This window comes from Mesoplodon densirostris, chromosome 14 (assembly GCF_025265405.1).
Source record: "Mesoplodon densirostris isolate mMesDen1 chromosome 14, mMesDen1 primary haplotype, whole genome shotgun sequence".
Classification (NCBI taxonomy): domain Eukaryota; kingdom Metazoa; phylum Chordata; class Mammalia; order Artiodactyla; family Ziphiidae; genus Mesoplodon; species Mesoplodon densirostris.
Genome location: NC_082674.1, coordinates 82,345,444 through 82,364,976, shown reverse-complemented (window position 1 = coordinate 82,364,976; position 19,533 = coordinate 82,345,444).

The following is a 19,533-nucleotide window of genomic DNA, read 5'->3' as shown; positions in this document are numbered from 1 at the left end:
TTGGATCTGTGTTTCCTGGGTTGCAGTCCTACCAGACCGCAAATAATGAATTTTTTTGGTCTCAACCAGGTCTCTATTCTTGGAATTCTTGGTTAACAATGCAATGGAATATGTTCAGCCATAAAAAGAAATGAAATCCTATTACATGCTATAAGGTGGATAAACCTTGACTACATTATGTTAAGTGAAAGGAGCCAAACAGAAAAGGCCACAACTGCATGATTCCATGTATATGATATACCAAGAAGAGGCAAATCCACAGACAGGGTAATCAGATTAGTGTTTATCATGCACAGTGAGAAGGAGGGAATGAGAGTAATTGCTTAATGGGAACAGGGTTTCCTTTTGTGGTGATAAAAATATTTTGGAACAAGATAGTTGAGGTAGCCGTATAATATTGTGAATATAATAAATACCAGTGATTTGTAAACTAAAAATGTTTAAAATGAGAAATTTTATGGAATGCATATTTTACCACAATAAAAATGTTTCTCTTGAATAGACCTAAAGTAGTGATTTTACAAAGGGAAATTCTTTTAACTCTCAAAGGTGTTAATTGGTTATTTCTGTTAAACGTATTTATGAGAGTTCATCAAATGTATCAAACAGCATTTTGTTTTATTGTTATGCTGCCTCCTAAGCCAAGTGTTGAAATATTATATAACAGGTTAATAAGAAATACACAGTAAATTAGAAGCTCTCTCTGGAAAAAAAAAAAAAAAGACAGAAGTAAACTCATGGAATTTTCTCCCAGCTTACTGATATAGTAAGAAATGACAAATGGTCTTGTATTGGGTATTTTTATATCCTTAGCCTAAAGTAGGGAAAGTGGAAAGTGGAAATAGTAATGGGAATGAAAATGGAAACTCATTAGGCAATTTTCAAACTCTTTATGTATGATGTAGCTCCTTCTTCCTTTTATGGTGGTGAAACTACTGCTAAAGGGGCAATATCCAGACCATTTGTTTAGAACAAGAAATAACAGCCTATGTGAAACTTTCTGTCTCTGGAATTAAGCTCTGGGAGTAACCCTACTTTTCCTATCTCTCAGGACAACCGTTTTTTAGGTGATGGCCATTAACAAATCCCTTTTATGTATCTTCTACAAGCTCAATTCCCTATGTATTAGTAAAGTCCTAGGTATGGCATTTTCTAGATCAGAACTGGTTCCCACATCAGGATACTTTCATTTGTCAGTGTCACAAATAAAATGTAGAAGTATCAATCTTAGTGATTGTAACCATGTTTATTACTCAGAATTGCCTGAAAAGGTTTTGCTTCAGTGAGTAAAGAAGGGGTTCCCACAGTGTAATTTTATAAAGAATTTGAGTACCACTGAGCTAGCCATTAAAATCAACTCTGATTCTCACCATACCCACCCAAATCCTCTATCCCCTAGGCTAATCTGCTTGCTATTTTTTCAGCAACATTTCCTTTTATTCACCAGCTGGTTCTTTAAAAAGAAACATTTTCTTTTTGAAAATACCTTTATATTTTTTCTCCAAAACTCATATGCATTACACATTAAAAGTTAACACTTTATTGTGTGTCTCTCTGAAACCTACATACTATTCAAATCCCTTTCACATTTTCTCAGCACTTCAGAAGAATAAGTTAACCACTGCTTGTGATATTCTAGGAGAATGACCAACTGGAAAGTCATTTTTTCCTACACAAGTGTACCTTACATTTCTTAAAGGCAATGAATACGCCTGTGCCTATCATTTACTCATAAATTATGTAACATAATGCAGTATATTGCTTGAATCAAAGGAGGGTCTTCTTAAATATGACTTTCTCCTCCACATCTCAATCCTCCCTCTACTTCACCCTCCAAACACAAATAAGTCATCTCTTAAGTTCAGGACAGGTATTTATCATTATCCCAAGGATGCTATTTTGCACCAATATTTTAACAAATGCTAGTGACATCTCCTCCAGCATATCTATTCTTCCTCTGATATTGAAAATTTGGGTCTGTTTATAATGGTCCTTCTCCCACCCTCGTTATCTCATCGGGCCTGTCCATTTCACCATCATGAAGTCTAAGGATTTGGTCTTAGCACTACGATCCCTGGAAAAGCCATGCAAATAAAATGCCCTTTTCCAGAGAAAAAGGAGGGAGGCAAAAATAATGAGTACTTTTACCTATCCTTCAGATACTGGGCTTTGGGCACCTAGCCAACTCAGAAAATGTGAACGGAAAATCAATGTTATGGACGTTATACTTTTATGTTATTTGTCAAGGGGACAAGGACTAACTGAAACTAGTTTTAACCTCATTCTACCCTAAGAGGATATTGAGGAAGTTATATACAGAAAGAACAGTAGCAAATGACAAGCAAGATACCAATTTTTATTATTTGACGATGGCCTTTACAAATACTTTTGGTAAACTGTGGACTCACTCTACGGTGAAAAAGCCAATACACTCTCTCCTTTCCCCTCAGTCACATCTAAATATTGAGTCTAAATATTGAGCTCTTACCTACCTCTGGCTGACTGAAATAACAGGAGAATTAAACGGTGATGAAGATACATGCACACACACAGAGATAAATGTAATTTAAAACAAACAAACAAAAAACAGAAACTGAAGGATGTGTAAATAGCCAGGCCTTTATGTTCCTATTTCATTGATACAAAAGCAATGTTTGATGCCATTTCCCCAACACACAAATAAATATATGTAGCCTGCATGTGGTCCCTAAATCTATAAATTGGAATAATCAATCAAATTAGTTTTCTCCCTTCTGTGTGTAGGGAAGAGAAGGGAAGAAAGAAAGCCCTTCATGTTCTAAATATTATTGCATACACAGTTGTCAATCATCACCCTTCTACTTTAATCTCACTTTCTCCAGTTTGTGTTTTGCTTCTTTTTTCTATTTTTAATTGTCTACATTATTTATCAGTTAATTGCATATGTTTTCATAATATTATCTGTTTCCTGTACCCTCTTCATCAATAAGATTGTGATTTTCTAGGATTTTGTTAGGTAAACACATCCTACTACTTTTTATGTTGTTTACATAGTACTGGGCTCAATAAAATTGGGATATGTTTGTGCACCTGCCAGAGGAGAGGTCACATAAATAGAACCAAAATGAAAGGAAAACAAATATACACTACTGGATTAGATGATCAAATTATAGTGACCAAAGAGATGGTGGCTGCTTCTCTCATAAGAGACAACAGCCTGTTCTTAAATTCTGTTTGATTTTAATTGTATGTTTGTAGAACTGATCATTCCCCATTGTAAGTTGTTTGATATCAAATATTTTTTTAAGTTCTTCTTTTCTTTTATGCCTGCCCTAGGAAATAACCATGATTTAGAGCGTATTTCATGTTTCTGTTATATTTTTGTGACAGAATAATTCATTTGGTAAAAATATTTTTGGTGTCAAATTCCCCATGATAATGGCATTGAGAGACTGTGACCCATACCTGATTTACTACATAATGCACAACTGGTATAGATAGACTGGTTTCTGGGGCAAAGTTTTATGACAGAGCTGATGTTTATGCTGTGCAATCCAAACAATGTAGTTCTATAAACACACACACACACACACACACACACACACACACACACACTCTTCTCTCCAAAACCAAACTTTTTTTTTTAGTTTTTAAATGTTTTTTATTTTATATTGGAGTCTAGTTGATTAACAATGTTGTGTTAGTTTCAGTTGTACAGAAAAGTGATCCACTTATACATGTATCTATTCTTTTTCAAAAATTTTTCCCATTTAATTTATTACAGAGTATTGAGCAGCATTCCCTGTGCTATAAAGTAGGTCCTTGTTGGTTATCTCTTTTAAATATAGTAGTGTACATGTCAATCCCAAGCTCCCAATCTATGCCTCCCTCCCATCCTTCCCTGCTGGTAACCATAAGTTCATTTTCTAAGTGTGTGAGTCAGTTTCTGTTTTGTAAATAAGTTCATTTGTATCATTATTTTTAAGATTCCACATATAAGCAATATCATATGATATTTGTCTTTCTGTCTGATTTACTTCACTTAGTATGATAATCTCCAGGTCCATCCATGTTGCTGCAAATGGCACTATTTCATTCTTTTTAATGGCTGAGTAGTAATCCATTGTATATATGTACCACATCTTCTTTATCCATTCATCTGTCAGTGGACATTTAGGTTGCTTCCATGTCTTGGTTATTGTAAACAGCAATGCAATGAACATTAGGGAGCATATATCCCTTCAAACCATGTTTTTCTCTTGATATATTCCCAGGAGTGGGATTGCTGGATCATATGGTATTGATAGCTCTATTTTTATCCAGAACCAAAGTTTAGAATTACCTCTGATATTACCTAGGATTCATCATTCACTAGGTTCTAAAGTATAAATTGCCTTCTAGAGAACATGTCCATCCCATTCAGAGAAAAATAAATATTAGATAATCAGCATTAAAGAGAAGTTAGTGTAATCTAAAAGAGAAAAGCATGAAAAGCACCCAAATATGTGCTGATTGGAGTCTGATTAGGTAAATTCTGACAAGTTCATGTAATGTTATGCTAAATAGACAAAAGTCAAATTTTATAGTTAAAATTGTTAGATTTTAAAATAATCTATACTTCTATAACTCTCTACTTATGTATTTTATAACATATATATAAATATGATATATTTGAAATTTTATTATATAATTTTATAATATTGCCATGGAAGTTACCTTATTTTTCTTAAATGAATTTTTGCCTGCTTTAATGTTTGTAATACATGCATGTGCTAATATTTCAGTACAAAATGGATGATCGTGTGTTTTATGAATGGTTTCTTCTTTTCTTTCCCAGTTTTATTGAGGTATAACTGACAGATAAAATTGTAATGTATTCATAGCATACAATGAGATTATTTGTTATACATCATGAAATAGTTACCACAATCAAATAATTTAACATGTCCATCACCTCACAGTTAACTTTGTGTGCTTATGGAATGAACATGTAATAATTAATTTTTTAGCAAATTTCAAATACACAATACAGTATTATTAACTATAGTCACCATGTTGTATAATAGATCAGAACTTATTCATCTTATAACTGAAAGTCTGTATCCTTTGACCAAATTTTCCCCATTTACATTACCCTTCTAGCCCTGGACAACCACCATTCTACTCTCTGTTTCTATGAGTTCTTATTTGTTTTTTTTAGATTACACATTGTAAGTTATACTATACAGTATTTGTCTTTCTCTGTCTGGCTTATTTCATTTAGCATAATACTCTCCAGTTTTATCCATGTTGTCTCAAATGGTAGAATTTCCTACTTTTTATGTCTCAATAATATTCCATTATATATATATCCAATATATATAACACATATCTATATCTGTATCTATATCTATCTAGATAGATAGATAGATAGATATAGATATAGATATCACATTTTTTTTTATCCATTCACCCATCAGTGGGCACTTGTTTCCATATCTTGGCTATTTGTGAGTAATGTTGCAAAGAACATGGAAGTATGATACATTTCCTTTGGATGTATACTCAGAAGTGGAACTGTTGGATCATATGGTAGCTCTATTTTTAATTTTCTGAAGAATATCAATATAGTTTCTCATAATGGTTGTGCCAGTTTACATTCCCATCAAAAAGGTGCAAGTGTTCCCTTTTCTGTACACCTTTCCCAGCATTTATATCTCTTGTTTTTTGATAATAGACATCTGAACAGGTATGAGGTGATATGTCATTGTATTTTTCATTTGTATTTCCCTGATGATTAATGACATAGAACATCTTTTGCTATATTTGTTGGCCATTTGTATGTGTTCTTCAGAATAATGCCTATTCAAAATAGTCCTTTGACCATTTTAATTGGTTTATGTGTTTTTTGCTAATGAATTGAAAAGTCAATTTTATATTTTTAGACATTAACTTATCTGATCTATGATTTGCAAATATTTTTTCCTGTTCCATAGGTTGTCTTTCCATGTTGCTGATTGCTTCTCTTGCTGTGCATAAACTTTTCAGGTTGATGTTGTTCTACTTGTTTATTTTTACTTTTGTTGCCTGTGCTTTTGTTGTCAGATAAAAAAAAAAAAATCATCGCCAAGACCAATGTTAAGGAGGTTTTCCCTAAGTATTCTTCTAGGCCTTTTATGGTTTCACATCTTACATTTAAGTCTTTAATTCATTTTGAGTTGATAATAGGTGTATTGTTTAAGACAAGAGTCCAAGTTTATTCTTTTTCATGTGGATCTCTATTTTTCTCAACACCGTTTATTGAAGAGATTATCCTTTCCCGATTGTATGTTCTTGGTGTCTTTGTCAAAAATTAGTTGACTATAAATTAGTTGAATTTTTTTCTGGGCCTTCTAGTATGTTCCATTGATCTGTGTGTCTGTTTCTATTCAAAGCCTATACTGTTTTTATTATTATAGCTTGGTAATATTTATTTTTTTCTAAACGTTGGACTTATGTTAACTGTGGGTAATTCTTCAACTCTACTTTATCCAAATATTTATAGGAAGAAAGAACTGGAGGTGTAAATGTTGTTACCATTATGCATTTCTAATTATTAGCAGTTGCAAGGTTTATCAGTATCCCTCTTCATTCTTGGTACTAAGATTATTAGAACTAAAAACTGCTGCCAACTAGAGTGAACATCTGAGTAACCTGCTGGATGAGACTGATCTTTTCAGAAAGACATGACTTGCTTTTAATATTAGCCCAAGGGGTTCTCATTAAATAAAACATCAAATTTAAGTAGGTTTATTTTTCCTTTGCTTCCTGATGACTCCAAATTACTCTTATGCATCTTTTACTATCAATTGATGGGAGTATGACATGTGCACAGCAAGACTCCAGCACTTTTTTTCGCTTAATACCTTTCTTTCAAGCTAAATGAATGAAGATAGAATAAATCACATCATCATGGGGAGTGGATTTCATCAGATTGGTGTTTCAATGCAATGCAGTTAGTACTGTGGTCCAACTTTATAAAATAATATCGCAAATTTTCAATGGAATTATTAACTTACCATTTTCATTCACAGTCTCTGGATCAGGAAGAACCTGAACATGGATTTTACATATATCATGAGATTCTGGATTGTAGGTGAGAAAAACAAAAGCTGAGTTGAAAATGACTTTAATTCCTTAACTTTGCATATTTTGCTATAATAAATATATCTTCTATTATTTGATCCTCACAGGATGTACCAGACACTATTATTAGGCTCTAGACCTATGGAAATGATAATAACTAATCTATTTATAATTTCTTTCCTTCCAGACACTATCATTTTATATTTATAATTTTAAAATAGTATTATTATATATATTTTATGTACAAGGAAATTGAATTTCAGAGAAATTAAATGTTTTACTTATGCTTACACAGTGAGATGCCTTCAGAAATATGATCCAAATTTAAGTAGCTATTAATAGACTAATATCATATGCAATTGGATGTCATAGATTAAAAGTCACAATATAGAAAACAGTCATAATGTTGGTAACTTTTTTTTACTTTTTGAAATAAGACATGAAATAAATGCAATCACCTTTCCTTTTTATCATTATTTAATAGTAAAAGGCAATCTTTAAGATGGTAGGACACTCGGTATCTTCATCTTGATATTTTCTCCAAGGACCAGTGAAAACCACATCAAGGAATGGCAGTAGTGTTACTCCATGGAAATGCCATTTGAAAACTCTTTCAGAAAGGCAGAGATATTTTCCTAAAGAGTCTCAGATCTTTATAAGGAAAAACAAATGCAAAAGAAGAGCAATATATTCAACAATATATGTGTGCCAGATTACAGGTGTAGTTCATATGTTTGAGGCAGTAAAAAGTTGTAAGATTCTGCATATAATTTGAAAGCAACACCAATAGGATTTACTGATGGGTTAGACTTGGGATGTAAGATAAAGAAAGATGTCAAAAATGACTCAGAGGCCAGAAAAAAATGGGAAAAAATTTCTCAAACTTCAGTTTTATATATGTTTGAGAATCATTATCTTAAAAATGATGTTTAAAGGCATGAGAGTGGATTGAGAAACTCAGCGAATGAGTGAGTGTAGACTGAAGAAAAAGGTCAATGAGACACTGCATCTGAACTTGTACATCAATGTTTAGTGTTAAGGAGATGAGGAGGAATCAGCAAGGGAGACTGAAAGGAAACAACCTTAAGTAGTAGAAAAGTCAGGAGGATTTGGAAGCCACAGGGAAATACATTTCAAGAAAGAGTGAGTAGTCAATGTCAAATAAGGCAAATAGATGAAGTAAGAAGGAGCCTGGGTCTAGAAAGTCTTCAACAATAGAGAGGAGAGTTGACTGACAAGAACACTGCAAAAGCAGTAGATTTAATGGATTATCAGGTCCAGTGGCTTGAAGAACTGTTGGACTAGAGGAGGAAGAGGAAATAAGCTTAAAGATAGAAGATGGAGGGATACTTTATTTGATATTTCTTATAAATTTTAATGTACATTTTGTGCAAAATTTCTCTGAGTCCTCAAATTTTTGTGGCATAGATAGGATGCATCATAACATCCTCTTTTAATAAACATTGTGCACAATAGAAATTGATCAGTTTTATTGTAGAAACTCGGGGAAGAGAATCCACTACTTAGAGTCATTTCAGTTATTTCTCCTCTGTATCTAAGGAATCCAGTTTTCTTTGCCCCCTCCCTCCTCTGAATCTTGGAATATTTGCCACTTCTGCTACACATTCACTTGTTACTAGTAACAGTCCATAGGCAAATGTTTTATCTATATGCATGGACCAGAAGCTGTTTGTGTATAAAATTTGTTTTGACTTTATTTTTACACCAACCCACATCTATAGCAAAGAAGAGTTCGAAGTGTGTCATAGATTTCTGTGCCTTACATGTAAGGATTACTTCATACTTTGAGTAATATTCAATTTTTAATACTAATTGTTTTATATGGTAGATATTCAATTTAAATATATTTCAACCTCCTTTATCAAGTTCTCTAGTTCACATTATAGACCAACCACATGATCTTATTTGTTTTTATTACCCAGTTCAGGGCAACACTCAGGAAGGACTAATTCATTATTTCAAGAGTTTCAAAAGTCCACTAGAGAAGCAAATGATACAGATGAACAGTGACCAACTTCATTTAAATTTTGAGAAAGCCAGGAGAAAATTATAGAAAAGATTCTGAGGTCATGTTCAGGAAATGTGGAAAAACCTCACCAATAATTGAAATCTATCAAAGGAAGGTAATGGAAAACTGGAAGTAACATGATATATATTTATCATTCATTTGTCCATTCATTCATTCAATCAAATAAAATTTATTGAGCATTCTTGACCATGGCAATTACTTAGAGTTTATTTTAAAGCAATAAAAAAGGACATCACCATTTCTCTACTCCGCTGCTCACTGCTTTTACTCTATGTTCATACAACCTACATTCCTTGAATTTACTTTAATAGACTTTATTTTTTAGAATGGTTTTAGGTTTACAGAAAAATTAAGAAGACAGTATAGAGACCATCCCTATCCCCCACACATCTTAGTACCTTGGTTATTAGTACATTTATTACCATTAACAACCAGTATCTATACAGTAAAAAGTAAATCTCATAGTTTATTCAGATCCCCTTAGTTTTCACCTAATGTCCTTGTTCTGTTTCAGGATTCCATCCAGCACACTTTGCATTTACCTGTCGTGTCTTCTTAAGTTTCTCTTGGCTGTGATTGTTTATCAGACTTTGCTTGTTTTTGTTGAGTGATAGATTTGAGGAGTACTAATCAGGTATTTTCTAGGATATCTCTCTATTAACATGTGTCTGATAGTTTTCTCATGATTAAACTGGTGTTATGGGTTTTGGAAGAGAAAACACACAAGTAAAATGCCACTTTAATCACATTATATCAAAGGTCCATACTAATCAATGTGATTTATCACTATTGATCTTGACCTTGATTACCTGGCTAAAGTAGTCTGTGTCGGGTTTGTCCTCTGTAAAGTTATGCTCTTTCCCCATTTTCATACCATACTCTTTGGAAGTACTCACGCTTAAGGAATGGGAGTCATACTCCCTCTTCTTGAGGGTAGAGTATCTACATAAATTATTCAGAATTCTTCTGCATGGTAGATTTGTCTGCTCCTCTGCATCTATTAATTTATTAAAAATTAATGGCTTCATAGATATTTAGATTAATTTGGATTATAGTCCAATACAACTTGATTTTTTAATTTATTTTGACTGAGCAGTTCCATCTTTGTCCGTTGGGAGCTCTTTTAATTAGCTCTAGTGTCCCTTTGACATACCATCTTCAATATGGTGGAGGTTTGGGGGGATTTTGGGTTTCTGTGGGGTTTTTTGAGTGCTTTATTTCTGGCACTACAAGATTTTTCAGCCTCATCTTTTCATCTTGTCTACGGAATCATCCATCTTTATGGGTATCTCTGATTCTTTTTATTGGAGAATGTTATTAGAAATCAAGATATGAATAAAAGTGCTCATAGTTAATAGGGTGTCATTTTTAGGCCCTTCAGTTGACAGAGCAAGGAAATATATGTTTGTATACTACCCATGTACACACAGAAATCTATATATAGATATAGATATAATTATCTATGTCCATATTAAGCTAAACATGAGTTCATTCTGGCATCTCCAACTCTAATTCATTACCACATGGATCATTCTAGCCTCCTCCACTTGTTTATCTGTAAATTTTAATTCCAAGAGTGAGACTTCTGGCTCTCTTTACTTAATTGCTCAATCCTAGTATACATGTATAACAGTATCAGAATTGTGAACACGTGCCTCTGTGGAAAACAACTTTATCACCTGAAGTACAGTGCTTATGTGCAATTCCTTTTACCTTTAGTCTTATAGATTACACTCATTTTCGAAGTTACTTAAGTCAACACTTTTCCCCTCCCCTTTTAAAATCACTTTTTATGACTTACATATATTTCAATTCTTTATTTCTCATTAGCATTTGCAAAAATAATAAACTGGATGTAGTGATATATTTCTGTGTGTATGTGTGATCCATTGATAAGTTTTCCATCATGAAACATATCAGTGTTTAATTATATAAAATTGAATTTTCTACATCTTATAAATTTGGTTTATTTTCAGATGTTTTTTAAACAACAAAATTATCAACCATTTTGTTTTTCCTCAAAATTTTCTAGGAAGAAATCAGAACTCTGTCCAGAAATAGTGCAGCAGAGGGCATTAGTGTTCTTCTCAGAGACAGGTTTATAGGAGTTGGAATTGGCTCTCTCTCAGAGGAGAGACTTCATTTTTATTATTTTCCTGATCACCAAATGTGTAATTTCTCCCTTTCTTCCCTTCAGCTTTATGGGGTATACAAATTTAGACAGAAAATCTGTCTAGGAAGGAAGGATGCATATCAATATTGTTGCCTTCTCTGCCTCACTATTAAATAGTAGCATGTTGGAATATTGATTGGATAGGTAAAATTACACATTTAAGACACCACATAGATTCTTTGCATTTTTGACCCGATGTTATGGAAATTATAACCGAGACATGACATAAGGCCAATAAAAATGGTAAAGAGAAAAGTTCAGCCTCATAACTGTCAAGCATATGTCTTCATATATAGTTAGGGTGGTGGAAAAGTTTAAGGATTAGAAAAGCTTGCTGTGTAGTTTTTCAATGGGGACAGTTCATTTCTTGCTTTGAGATTTTCAGTATAAAGATCCTGCGGTTCAGATTCTGACAGACCAGGTAGAGAATCTCAGTTCTATTACATGAAAAATAGTTATCTCTCAAGGAAGATGTAGAGATTGAATTTCATATACAATAAGTGAAATTGCCTAGTACAGTGACTATTACATACTAAAGAGTCAATGAATGTTAGTTTTGTTTCTCTTTCTCCCACCTTAATTTCCTCCTCCTTTCCTTTAAGCCAACAAACATTTATGGGTTCAAGCCATGTTTGCTCATACATTGGTTCCTTTGTTCATTAGCTTAGTCCTTCCTTACCCCCCACTTTCTCCTTCCATCTACCTTATTCTTTTCCCCTCTTCCCTTTCTTTTCCTCCCTTTCTCCTTTTCATCTCCATCTTTCACATATCTGATTTTATTTTAAAGGTGCTTTATAATTATAAAAATACATAAAATATTGTAAATCAATGCATGGCATTTTAAAAATAGAGATCTTTAGGGCACAGAACATAGTTATTCTACATCAGCATGGGACTGGGAATGGAGGTGAGATCTGCAACAGAGTCAGGAACACACTGAAGATCTCAAAGTGTGCCACAAGCTACTCCCTGTGGATCTGAACTGGGTTTATGGTGAACTATTCTCCAATGGAGAAAATTCTTGAGAAAAGAGTGAGGTTTTTCAAAGCTCAAATTCAAAAAACAAGATCTAGTTGATTTCTATTACTAGGAGATCCAGCCTCTCCATGGATATTCAGGCTTTCATACCCAAATGAGTTGGATATAGCCACTGAGATATCAGGTAAAGTCAGAGTATTCATCCTTTACCACTGAGTCCCCAGGACCTCCATAGATACAATGGTTTAACCAGTTACAATCCAACTTCCAGCAAAACCAATCAGATCACATTTATTCAGTTTCTCTGAAAAGATACTATAGAATATGTTGGCAAAGGCATTGCTGAAATCAGTTTTCTTAAGACTGAAAACATTTTGCTTATCTGTAAGCCAAGAAAGCTTATACAATTATTTTATTAAATACAGAGGTATTTTTCCTTCTCAAAATTATGACCACATACAGTTGAAGAAACATGTGATTAATAGTGATTAATAATAATATTGGTGAATAAACCATTTAAGGACTTGGAGGACTATTTTAATAGTGTTTTTTTTTGTTGTTGTTGTTCTCAGTTTAATTCATTCTGTTGCCATTTTTCATCCTACTATAAATTTGGAATATATATGCTATATATTTCCATGTGGGCTTAATCAAAATATTATAAAAATGTTCAAGAAAACCTATAGATGCTCAGAATGCAATATATTCTTGTTTTAGGAATACAGGTTTTATCATTGCTTGAACATAAGTAGATTTGGTTGATTCTTCTTTCTGTGTAGAACTGAATCTCCTTTTCCTTGCTAATTTTGTGGGCCCAGTGGTCAAAGTTCTAGGAAAACAGTAAATATTTTGTAAATGTTCATAGAAATATATTGACTTCTGATATAAATTTTAAAGTTTTCATTGTTGTTTCTACCTCTGTTTAAAGACAAAAGATGTTATGGGTGTATATTCATTAAATTAATGTATGGACTCAGAAAACGTGCTAGAAAAAATTTAAATTTCAGTATGTAAATCAATATTACAAATTTGAGACATCTCATCTGTGATACAGATGGGGTAAGTCTATCCAGATTCATATTTATGTCTGTTTATGCTGTTTCTGACAATCTGGATCTTTTATAAGATAATAATTCCAATATGTAACCATATTTAGAATATCTCACTTTTGATTAGCCAAGAGAAAAAGAAAAAAAGCAAAAGACCATTTAAAAAAAATGTTGTTTGCCTTTTTAATTAGAAAAGTAACCCAATGAATAATTAACATGGAAGAGCAAATAAATAATAATTATTTTAAATTACTTACATTTATAATGATGAGAGGCCTGGCCATAATGTTCTCCAATCATTCTTATTAACATGAGAATCATTATTATGTTTAAAATTATTCTTCTTTTTCTGCATTTGCTCATTCTAAAACTTGTACTCAAATTTTTGCTTAAAAGTCCCAGGTTTTCATTAATACCTGCTTCTCTAGCTAAATATCTTAACTTGCTAATCAGTCACACAATTTATTCAAATGTCATTATCTGGTAATAAATTAAGGTGCATAAGAAAAAAGAAAGCAGAATGTAGTATCTGCAAGACTGTGCCCTACTTATATATTTGTTTTTTATCTTATTTTTGTTAATCATATTGTATATATTGAAAAGGGCCAAAAGTAAGAGATTGCTATATTAACTGTTCTTTCCCAAAAAGAAAGAAACACCAATAAAATAAAATTATGCCCCTTGAGTTACATGCTTACGTCTACTCTCTGGACTTTGTCTTCAGTAGAACAAATAATATTAGAAATCTTCTGTTAAGGAAATTCATAAATTCTGCTCTTCAGTTTTTAACCTTATTTTCCTAATGTTTGCCACTTTTCCATTTCCTTAAATTGGCTTTCATTTATTTTGTGTCTTTCACTTTGAGGGCCTCACCCTATCCAACCTCTCTCTCAGCTACATTTCCTAGTTTACCATGCCTGTGCCTTACAAACTACATTTTTTTTAATATTACAACTTGTATTGTCAATTCTTTTATAAACTTTTCCTTCTGATCTACCAATCCTCACAGTCTTCCTCTGAATAAAAAAAAATCCGTCCTCTCTCTCTCTCTTTTTTTTTTTTAGTTTATTCATCTTACTTTATTTATTTACTCTTATTCTTATTTTATTTTATATTACTAGGAACACTTAACATGAAATATACTGGAGACATCAAACTTCCTGCTTTCAAAATACATTACAAAGCTGCAGTAACCAAAACAATATGATACTTGCATAAAGACAGACATAGAGATCATTGCCACAAAACAGACCACCCAGAAACAAAACATGTGTGTATTGTCAACTGACAATACAGGCTGTCAATACCAAGCTTTGACAAAAATGTACAGCAAGAGGAATTTTCATACACTGCTGGTAGGCATGTAAATTGATATGATTTTAGTAATTATTTTTGCAGTGCATACTAAAGCATAATGTATGTATTCCTTCTGTTCTACCAATTCTACTGCTAAGTATATACTTAAACACACAGCAAACATATGTGTACCAAAAGACTTGTACAAAAATAGTTGCAGCAAAATTATCCATAATAGCCCAAAGAGAAAACAATGCAAATTACCACAAAAATATAATGCATGAATAATCTGTGGTATATATATATATATACACACACATTAGAATACTAGAAAACAATGAGTTAGTGAACTACAGCTACATGAAACAGTAAGGATAATAGATTGGTTACAAAATATTGACTGAAAGAAGTCAAAAAGAATGCATACTATATGATTCTATTTAAATAAAGTACAAAAATACACTAGATGTTGGATGTCTCATTGCACTTATTTTTGAGGGCAGGGTGGGGATACTGACTGGGAAGAGGGACATTTTAGATTCTGGTGGTTCTATTTCTTGATCTGAGTAATGGTTTCAGATCAGTTTTCATGTTGTAGTGATTTATAAAGATACCTGTTTATACTATACTTCAAGCATTTATTAAACAAAAAATATTTAGATATTTCCCAATTATTTCTATATTTTCTAACTTCTAAGTGCCTTGATATGCTTCTTAATATAGTTGCCAGGGATTCCCTGCTTGCCTACATGTGACAAATTTTTATTTCTTTTCCATTCTTGATCACAGTCATATTGTATATTTTTTGTAATATTTTCTTCACCACTCCATATGATTTTCTTCTTCTATCTCTTCTTTTTTTTTTTCCAGGTTCTCATTTAATGTTTGTAACCTAGGGTTCTAATCTTGGTTCTTGTCTTATTCAGGATATAAGCCAAAATGTATCCACTACAAATCCTTCAATTAAAATTGATCATAGGATAATACTCACTTCTGAGATTCAAGCCAATATATTCAACTATTTACTGAACATCTTCACATTTATTCCCTTAGTACTGCTACTAATTATTTTCACTAAACCAAATATGTTGACCCTGCCTATATAACTATTTCCATCTTCTATATGTCTACAAATTAACCTTAATTCCTCAAAGTAGCAGACAGTACATTTCAAAATCTTGGCCCTACCTATCTCTCTACTCTTAATTGAGACATTCCTTTCCTGTAAGTTTGTTAAACCAACACATTCCCACTTTGTTAATACTACAGGCTTTCAACATCTGTCATGTCTCTATGCCTATGTGTGGGCTTTTTTTAAAACAAGACTGTCTAACATTCTACTGGTCATGTCTGCCTGGAAAATGTTATCCCTCTTTCAAAGTCAATGTAAATTTTATTTGTGTTTTTTCACATTTAGAGATCTTTACATCTTTTCTGTTCCCAAGTATTCTATTTCCAAAAAGATTCTAATTTTGAAAAAAAAGAAACCATGAGCAATATGGAACTATATTATACTTAATAACTTCATTTATTAAAGACATTTTAAATAGACTATGATTATATACATTAACATGCATTAAAAATATCCAAAGGATAATGGGCATAAGTCACAAAATATTTTGACTAAGAAGATATACATTCTCACCCACCCACCCTCCTGCTGTGGAGAATTACTCAGCAGTCTTTAGTATTTGGTAGGATATGCTTTAAAGAATTTTATGTATATAAAGGATAAAAATGTAAAGATTTTGCTAAATTTGAATTTTGTATTTGAAGGACTGCTAAGCTGCAGGTTTTTTTTTTCTGATTTTTTCTATATTTTTCCTACATTTCCTCTGATTCTCCTTTTATCAACCAAACAAATTTTACAGTGTTTGTCTCTCTATAGCACTGTGACAATTCGAACAATGCTTCAGATTATCCTAACTTCCATTGTGGGAATTATCATTAGAGCTTATTTATTCAACACATATGTAATAAGAATTTTCTAAATGCCAGAGGCAGACCCATCAATGAATAAGTAATATTCTCTCTTCTTGTAGATTTTATTAATTATAGTCAACCTGAGATAATATTTTACTAGTTTGTATTTTAGGTGGAAACACAATTCATTAAAATAAACTTTTAAAAACTCTAAGTACATTTAATAAATTTACAGGAAATGGCTCGCTGTGATGCATTAATGATTTTTCATTTGAAAATAATTAAAGAAATGTCTTGCAAGCAAATATTCTGGTTGATGGTATTGCCAAAAGGCAATAGGCAAGTAGATCAAATAAATTGTAAGGTAAATGAAGGTAAAAGGTCTTTGTTCATTCAAGTCCATGACAATTATTGCTTTACAGTCAATAAAGATGTTGGCCATATATAAAGAAATTGACAAATAGTAGAGCCCAGGATAATATTCTATCATTAGATAGGATGGGGAAAGTCTGCCAAATATTTTAAACCTATAATTACAGTTGTAAATTTTTTTTCAGATAGTGGATTTTTTAATACTTCTTGGTAACATTATTATGGAGAGAGAAATATGAATACACTGGAATTTTAAAAATAGCTTGGACAAATAACACTTTACTTTTTGAAAAAGAGAACAGTATGAAATCATTGTCACTTACAATTAAATAAAGGGTATGTATAAATTAAACTTTCTATAAAATTATATATTTATAGAAATTTACAACATAATAATGTCTTTGGAGCTACTTCTACTCTCTTTCTATCTGTGTCTTTACACTTTCTTGAGAATTCCTTCCCTTTTCCCCTTTAAGTATCCACAACACTTTTTTTCTGCTTTCAGCTGGTCAAAGTTGGTCATAATTTCCCCAATTCACTCCATTTCTTTCCTCCATAGAGTTTAATTTTTTTTCATCACTCAGTCCCTCTGGGTCTTAGACTTGGCTTTTTGACAAGCAATAGTAATAAGAGGAAATGGTTTTATGTTGCACTTTACAGGTAGAATAAACTCCAGATCAGGAAAAACAGAGTTTATCTCTTTAAAGATCAATTTGGATTTAGCACATAATGAAGGAATTAACTTAGGATACCTAAGCACTTAAAAGTGAGATTACATAAAATGCACCATTAATTTTGCAGCACTGTTGGATTATATTTTCAAATACATAAACTCACTTCTTTCTTAAGGGTGCAACTAATCTAGTAAGGAAAGTCCTGAAACACCAGCTATTCAAATAATTGACAGTAACCTCAAGAATGAAAGTTTATACTCCCAGAGTCTATGTCTGAGTACAACAGTCAGTGCTCCTTACTTGTTGAGTTTTTAGACAAGACAACTCATCTCTCAAATCTTCTCATTTCTCACTATCTTTTCTGCAATATCTGTTAGTTCAAATAAGATTACTTCCTTTTTTTCTTTCTTTGCCCACTTTCCTCTTTGCTGAATGGTTATTCTTATATGTGCTGTGTACATAGATTTTGAAGATAACAGTGTATACATGGTAGTTGATCTCATGGAGTGGTTAGATATACCACAGTCTGTATCACAGACCTTGTCTGCATCTCTTGTCTGCTTGGTGGGTCTGAAGCCCCATCCTCTTGGCCACAATCACCAAGGATGTAGCTTCTGCCAAGAAGACCTAGGGATGGGAGTGGAAGCAGGTCATGACTCAAGGGCTACAATACCTCCATGTTATTATTTATATTTAGTGGATCTTCTTGAGTAAATGTTTCTTTATTTCTTTCTATGCCTTTAGTACAATATACAGAGATTTTTATTTTTTACTAGTTTTTTCCCAGTTATGGTTTTTTATTAGTTTTGAAATGTTGCTGTAACAAATTTCCATAAACTGGGAGGCATAAAACAATAGAAATGTATTCTCTCAGAGTTTTTGGAGACCAGAAGTGTAAAATCAGGAGTTAGGAGGGTCATGCTCTCTCTGAAGGCTCTGCAGGACAATCCTTCCTTACTCTTTCCAGCTTCTGGTGGCTCTTGGCATTTCTGGTTTGTGGCAACATAATTCCAACCACTGCCTCTGTCTTCACATGGCCATCTTCTCTGTGCCTCTGTGAGTGACCTCTCTTAATAAGAACACCAATCATTGAATTTAGGTGATCTCATCTCAAGATATTGAACTTGATTACATCTGCAAGAACCCTATTCCCAAAGAAGGTCACATTCGAATGTTTTGAGTTGACACGTATTTGGGGAGGATACTATTCGAACGTTACAAGTTGTTTTACTGAGAAACAGATCTGTGAAGCAACACACACTTCCATTTCAGAAGTGGGAGTCCTACTTCTTTTTCCTTTCTTTTATTGAGGTATAGACCAAAAAAATTGCACATAATGTATACATTTTGATGAGTTTGAACATATGCATACACTGAGATATCATCATCATCAAGGTAATAATCATACCTATCACCTCTAAAAGATTATCTTGTGTCCTCTTGCTCTTGCGTGTGTGTTTGATAAAAACACATTATGAGATTTACCCTCTTAACAAATGTTTATGGACAAAACACCATATTGTTAACTATAGACACTTGGTTGTACAGATATCTATAACTTATTCACCTAGTATAACTAAGTTTATATGTCTAAAACAACTACCAATTTCCCTCTTTCCACATCCCCTGGAAAACACCATTTTATTCTCTGCTTCTATGAGTTTGACTATTTTATATTCTACAGCGAGTGAGATCATGTGGTATTGGTCCTTCTGTAACTGAGTTATTTTACATAATATCATGTCAGCCAGGCCCATGTATATTGTTGCAAATGGTAGGATTTACTTAAGTTTTAAGGCTGAATAATATTCCATCATAAGTTTATACCCCATTTTCTTTATTCATTTGTCTTTCATAGATATTTGAGTTATTTCTATATAATGGACATTGTGAGTAATGCTGCTTAATTGCTTCCTGACTGCAATTTGTGTGGGA